Source organism: Triticum dicoccoides, chromosome 4A (assembly GCF_002162155.2).
Source record: "Triticum dicoccoides isolate Atlit2015 ecotype Zavitan chromosome 4A, WEW_v2.0, whole genome shotgun sequence".
Classification (NCBI taxonomy): domain Eukaryota; kingdom Viridiplantae; phylum Streptophyta; class Magnoliopsida; order Poales; family Poaceae; genus Triticum; species Triticum dicoccoides.
The window spans coordinates 682,574,362-682,580,977 of record NC_041386.1 but is presented as its reverse complement, the minus strand read 5'-3'; the positions used below and the strand labels follow the sequence as shown (position 1 = coordinate 682,580,977).

The window sequence follows — 6,616 nt, the reverse complement described above, 5'->3', positions numbered from 1 at the left end:
AGATTCAACAACTAGCTAGGAACGGTCAAGCCCGCCGTTTTGACCGCATTTTGAAACGGGCATAAAAAATTCAAAAAAAATCAAAAAATTGGAAAACGTTCGCATTGTGTCATTATATGTGACCAAGTTTCCAGGAAAAATAATAAACTTGTAATACGGTAATTATTTAAAAAAAGTGTTCTCAGAAATGAGGTATCATGCGTGAAGATTCATGGCTTTCAAGCTAATTGATCAATCTTATGGTCACATTCATGGCATAGTTTGTTCAAATGATCTCATATTGTGCATAAGGGTGCATCTTGGAATTCCAAACAATGTTGCCTAAGGAAGTTTTCATTTTCTTTGCACGGAAAATTCATTTTCCATTTTCCGAGTGCCCAAAAGGAGGTTATTTTGTGAAGGAACTACCAAATAATTGTTGAAAAAATGGACCAAATCAATTTTATAAAATACTAGGCCATGTTTAATGCATAATTGACAAAATGTTTGGGTGTCAAAAGTTTTGATCCACCTCTGGTGAAAAAGACAAATTCTCGTCGATTCAGTTGGAAACGGGTCAAATTTGAACTGCAGCTGCCTCATAGTTTGCTATTTATTTTTTCCAAAAATCATTTATAGGTACATAAGTATCTATTTTATCATAGAAACACCAAAATTTTTCCAAGATTCAACAACTAGCTAGGAACGGTCAAGCCCGCCGTTTTGACCGCATTTTGAAACGGGCATAAAAAATTCAAAAAAATCAAAAAATTGGAAAACCTTCGCATTGTGTCATTATATGTGACCAAGTTTCCAGGAAAAATTATAAACTTGTAATACGGTAATTATTTAAAAAAAGTGTTCTCAGAAATGAGCTATCATGCGTGAAGATTCATGGCTTTCAAGCCAAAAGATCAATCTTATGGTCACATTCATGGCATAGTTTTTTCAAATGATCTCATATTGTGCACAAGGGTGCATCTTGGAATTCCAAACAATGTTGCCTAAGGAAGTTTTCATTTTCTTTGCACGGAAAATTCATTTTCCATTTTCCGAGTGCCCAAAAGGAGGTTATTTTGTGAAGGAACTACCAAATAATTGTTGCAAAAATGGACCAAATGAATTTCATAAAATACCAGGCCATGTTTAATGCACTATTGAAAAAATGGTTGGGTGTCAAAAGTTTTGATCCACCTCTGGTGAAAAAGACAAATTCCCGTCGATTCAAATGGAAACGGGTCAAATTTGAACTGCAGCTGCCTCATAGTTTGCTATTTATTTTTTCCAAAAATCATTTATAGGTACATAAGTATCTATTTTATCATAGAAACACCAAAAGTTTTCCAAGATTCAACAACTAGCTAGGAACGGTCAAGCCCGCCGTTTTGACCGCATTTTGAAACGGGCATAAAAAATTCAAAAAAAATCAAAAAATTGGAAAACCTTCGCATTGTGTCATTATATGTGACCAAGTTTCCAGGAAAAATAATAAACTTGTAATACAGTAATTATTTAAAAAAAGTGTTCTCAGAAATGAGCTATCATGCGTGAAGATTCATGGCTTTCAAGCCAAATGACCAATCTTATGGCCACATTCATGACATAGTTTGTTCAAATGATCTCATATTGTGCACAAGGGTGCATCTTGGAATTCCAAACAATGTTTCCTAAGGAAGTTTTCATTTTCTTTGCACGGAAATTTCATTTTTCATTTTCCGAGTGCCCAAAAGGAGTTTTTTTGTGAAGGAACTACCAAATAATTGTTGCAAAAATGGACCAAATAAATTTTATAAAATAACAGGCCATATATAATTCACAATTGACAAAATGGTTGGGTTTAAGAAGTTTTGATCCACCTCTGGTGAAAAAGACAAATTCCCGCTGATTCAGCTGGAAGCGGGTCAAATTTGAACTGCAGGTGCCTCATAGTTTGCTATTTATTTTTTCCAAAAATCATTTCTAGGTAAATAAGTATCTATTTAATCAGAAATACATGGTTTGATGGAGAGAAATCGAGGTTTGGACGGTGGCTGAGAGCCCCAACTCTAGAGCGCATAAGCTCGCATGCCCGCCGCGTGGTCACCGCGTGACCATGGTGTTGCCATGCGTTCTGGGAGGCCTAGGCATGTCTAGTGGGTTGTTCACTCCCCAGGTAGATGCTAGGAAGAAAATTATAACATAAGATTCTCACGAGGAGACCGATCGATGCTCAAACATGAATAAGCAGCCAAGTGTTTGATTTGCTATACGGGAAATGCACATGGCTAATGGGCATGAGTTTTGGCTGAGGATGATCAGTTACTAAGAAGACCGTCTTCACAATTTTTTAGGGAAATCAAGAATATATAAATAACACTTCCTTCACAAAGTGCTGCTCTGAACAGAATAGGAAAGTGAATATTGTTGAGTTATTTTTGAACTAGGCAAGGAAGGTTTTTGACATATTTGATGAAGATATGATCCAAACAATTTATGAGATTTTTTTGGGAATTTTTGGAATGACAAAAATATAGGTTGCTTCACAACCTAGGGCAAAAACTGCCACATGGACATGACACATAGGCAAAACTGATGAGGTGGCGCCTAGTCATCACAACCAACCAGAATCTACAAGGCTATGACCATCTATTTTGGTCGTTAACAACTAGAAATAAGGCAGCGGCCAGCCCTGTTTGCTTTGTGACCATTTGGTGTAAGGAAATTACGACCTTTCTGACCAAAATGGTCGCAATGGTTTAGGGTTTGGAGCCCCCCGAACAGCTTTTGACCAATTGGTCTCAAATGGTCATAGATCTATGACCAATTCTTCCAGGGTCACTGACAAAAGGTCACTAGTTGACATATTTCTTGTAGTGATAGGTTGTTCCTCGTTGGTGCTATGGAAGGCATGACGGATGGGCGTGTTTGGTGGATAGGTGGGTCGATGACGATCCAGAGTTTGCTGCCAAGAGCATCAAGGCCCGGGATAACCGTGGAAAAGACGGGACACACGGCCAAGGAAACAGGAACCACTGGGGCTTCAAGGCCATGAAGGTATATCTATATGTATGATGCATTTTGGTTCTTCTTTACCGTCATGTTCTTATGTATGGCTAACTTCTGTTTGACGTTGCAGGAGGACAAGTTGCAGAGGCCGCTCTCAGACATGGAGTCGTGGATGCTGGCCCGCGAGCGGAGTGATCTCAAGGAGGGCGAGAGCCAGTACTACGGCAACACCGAGCAACACCTGGAGTCTTACACTCAGAACTATCAGAAGTTGCATCCGGATGTTCCCGTTCCTGAGGTCGCCAAGTCTCAGATCGATGACATGGCGGTGGTGGCTATCCAGGGTAAGTCCCATGGCCGGTATCCATGTTTCGATGGCTTGATCACTCCATCGATCTCGTACACACGGCTTCGAGCTACCAACCCGAGCCCGTTAGAGAGTACGGGGTGTTCGCAGCCTCCCTTAGTCCGCCAACATGCTGTAAGTACTTCCCCTTATTTTCTTTGTCTCTATCTTTCTTAGTTTATTTTCAGCACTGCCCACTTAGAAACAACCTCAATTTTGTAGGCATATCAGGCCTTTCTCGAGCATAGGCATATTGAGGTGAGGGAGTACGTGCAACGAGTGAAGGCAAACGATGATTACAGCCGTCAAGTGATGGCTGTTAGTTTTGCCCTCTTAAACCAAGCTCAAATTTGCACTTTCATTCTTTCCGACTTTCTAGTTTGCATGTATAACTAACATCCAGGCTATGTTGGCGTCTTGGACTAACCGCACGGAGCCACCACAAGTTGGACCCCCACCACCACCCGTGGGAGACGCCCCACACATTCCCACGTTCGAGGAATGGCTGGCACTAGGCGGTGATACTCCGGTTAGTACATTTGCCTAACTAATGACAAACTAGTTCTCATTCATTCAACACTATCATGTCATATTTACTGTTAGAACCTTCTCTCAATCATGTAGGGGACCGGTGGCTCGACTCCTGCTCCGTCGACCCCAGTCACTCCGATCTGGCAGAGTGATGGTGGTCGTGGTGGCGGTTTTGGCGGAGGTGGACTAGGTGGTGGTTGTTTTGGCGAAGGTGGACTCGGTGGTGGTGGTGGTTTTGGCGGAGGTGGACTTGGCGGAGGTGGACTCGGTGGTGGTGGTGGTTTTGGCGGAGGTGGACTCGGTGGTGGTGGTGGTTTTGGCGGAGGTGGACTCGGTGGTGCTTCATGTCGATGATGATTCTGTGTATGCGGCCGTTGTGCCATGCCTTTCATGTTTTAACTTTTATGATGTTTCATGTCTTGCACTACTTTTATGTTCGTGACTTTCGCTAGTGATGATCTTTAGATGATGAACTTGACTATGTTTAAATGATGATGATGAACTGTCATATTTCATATTATTCTGCTTTGAAATGCTGTCAAATGAATTGAAAAAGAGAAAACAGGGAAAATAAAAAAATAAAAAAACAATGCCTACGGCAAAGCCGTCGACATATATACGCCCAGGAGCAACCAAGAGGCGCCACGTGGCAGAGCTATGCCTACGACAAAGCCGTTGGCATAGATTTACATCTATGCCGACGGCTTTGCTGTAGGCATAGCCCTGCCGCCAGGCCAAACCAAGGGGCGCCACGTGGCAAAGGTATGTCGACGGCTTGTCCGTCGGCATAGATTTAATCTATGCCGACGGCCAAGCCGTCGGCATACCTTTTCCACGTGTCTTCTCCTGAGTCGCCAGCGGTTTTGACGGCGTCGTCCCTTGCCATCAGACGAAAAACAACGCCGACGACTAAACTATGCCGACGGCTGCCCCACGGCCGTCGGCATACGCTCCTATGCCGACGTCTATACTACGCCGACGATCTGACACAACTACACCGACGTGATCTACACTGACGCGGCTATGCCGACGGCAGCCGTAGGCATAGATCTATGCCGACGGCATAGGACCCTGGGCCGTAGGCATAGCCCGTGAGTCCGGTAGTGACCGTACGTCCTCCGCTCCAGAGTAAAGTATCTGGATGTTTTCCAAGCGGTGGCGCCTCATACTAACGTGTTTTTCTTGTTTTTTTCCTTTTCCCTATATATATCAGCGAGGAAACAACATGAAAGGCAGCCGCGGCGCGACCGTCTTCGACGACCTAGCGGAGTGGCTGGTTGTCCACGAGATCCTCGTCCGGCTGCTTGTCAGAGACGTACTCCGCTGCCGCGCGGTACGCAGATCATGGCACGGCAGCACTTCCACGAACACCTTCGTCCTCGAGCACCATCGCTACCAGCCTTCGCTCCCCATCGTCAAACACGAAGATGGCATCTGCCGTGTTGTCAGAGCCTCCAACAATGATCTAAAGATATGGCCCGTCCTCCGGTACGCACATGATGATGTTATACACCGCGCCACCTGCGATGGCCTCCTCATCGTGTCGCAACGACACCAATACGATTTCTGCATCTGCAACCCGGCCACCTACAAGTGTGCATACCTGCCACTTCCTCCATGGTGACCACACTTCCTGGTCAGCGTAGCCGGGTTCTACCGGCACCGCACATCTGGAGAACACCGATTGCTTTGGGTGTTATACCCCGGGTCATACACGATGCCCGATGGGAGCGACATAGCAATTGAGTTGCTTGAGTACTTTGTCCTCACGGTCGGATCGGATCAGCCAAGACGCGTCCAATGGCCGACAGTTCCAAAACAAAGGTTTATTCCTGCTATCTGGTGCTACCATTTCCCACCAGTGCACCATCGTGGTAGCCTGCATTGGGTAGTGGGTCTCAACATAACGGTATTTGACACCATAGCCAAGACATTCTGGCAGATGAGCCGCCCAACACAGTTGGGCGATACGGTCTCATTGATGGATACGGGTGGCGCCCTAGCTTTGTGCCAGACCTCCTCTGAATGTGTCACTACTTTATATGTTTGGGTGTTGCAGGACTATGATGCTGAAACCTGGGGCTTTCTTTACAAGATTAACTTGTTAGCGATGGATGCATCGCCGACGCTTGATTTGTTTATCAAATAAGTTCCTAGCATGGTTGTGATGAATGAGCGCGAGTTGTTGGTTCAGCATCGTCGTAGCCATATGTTACATTGTGATACTGATGGCGTGTTTTTAGGAAATGTGGAAAGCGAAGAGTACAAAATCAACTGGACACTTACTAGGCATCGCCTCCAAGAGAGCATGATTTCACTTCCATTGTTTGAGACGCAAAAACAAGATGATGTGAACAAGGATGCCATGCTCCATCTTAATGTTTTGGACAAGTCGTGCGCTTGTCGTGCCCTTGAAGCATCTATCCTATATGAAGCGGACAATTTGGATGGCGGGAGAGGCACTTCTTCTATCATCATTCAGTGCTTGTTATGCTATCTTGAGCATCTTGCTAGTATTATAAACAATGGAGTACCTATGCTATATAGAACTGTTCTGAAATTCTCCCCTGTTTAATTTCAGCGTTCATTGTTCAAAAGCATGAAAGGCATGGTTGCAGTTTGGAATGCTAATTCCTTCATCAGAAGTTAATTATGGCATTTTAGTTGTACAATGGTTTGGTTTTGATATTCCGTTCTGTTACTTAATAATTAGATCTTTCATGTTCAGTGCACACTTTGGTCCTATTGCTTTTGCCACCTGGTCGCTCCCGCTCT

At 44.3% G+C, this 6,616-nt stretch overlaps 1 pseudogene; it reads left to right on the top strand.

The window, feature by feature from the left end:
• The first annotated feature begins 5,066 nt into the window (after window positions 1-5,066).
• On the top strand, window positions 5,067-6,416 carry LOC119284083 (annotated as a pseudogene).
• Window positions 6,417-6,616: the final 200 nt, after the last annotated feature.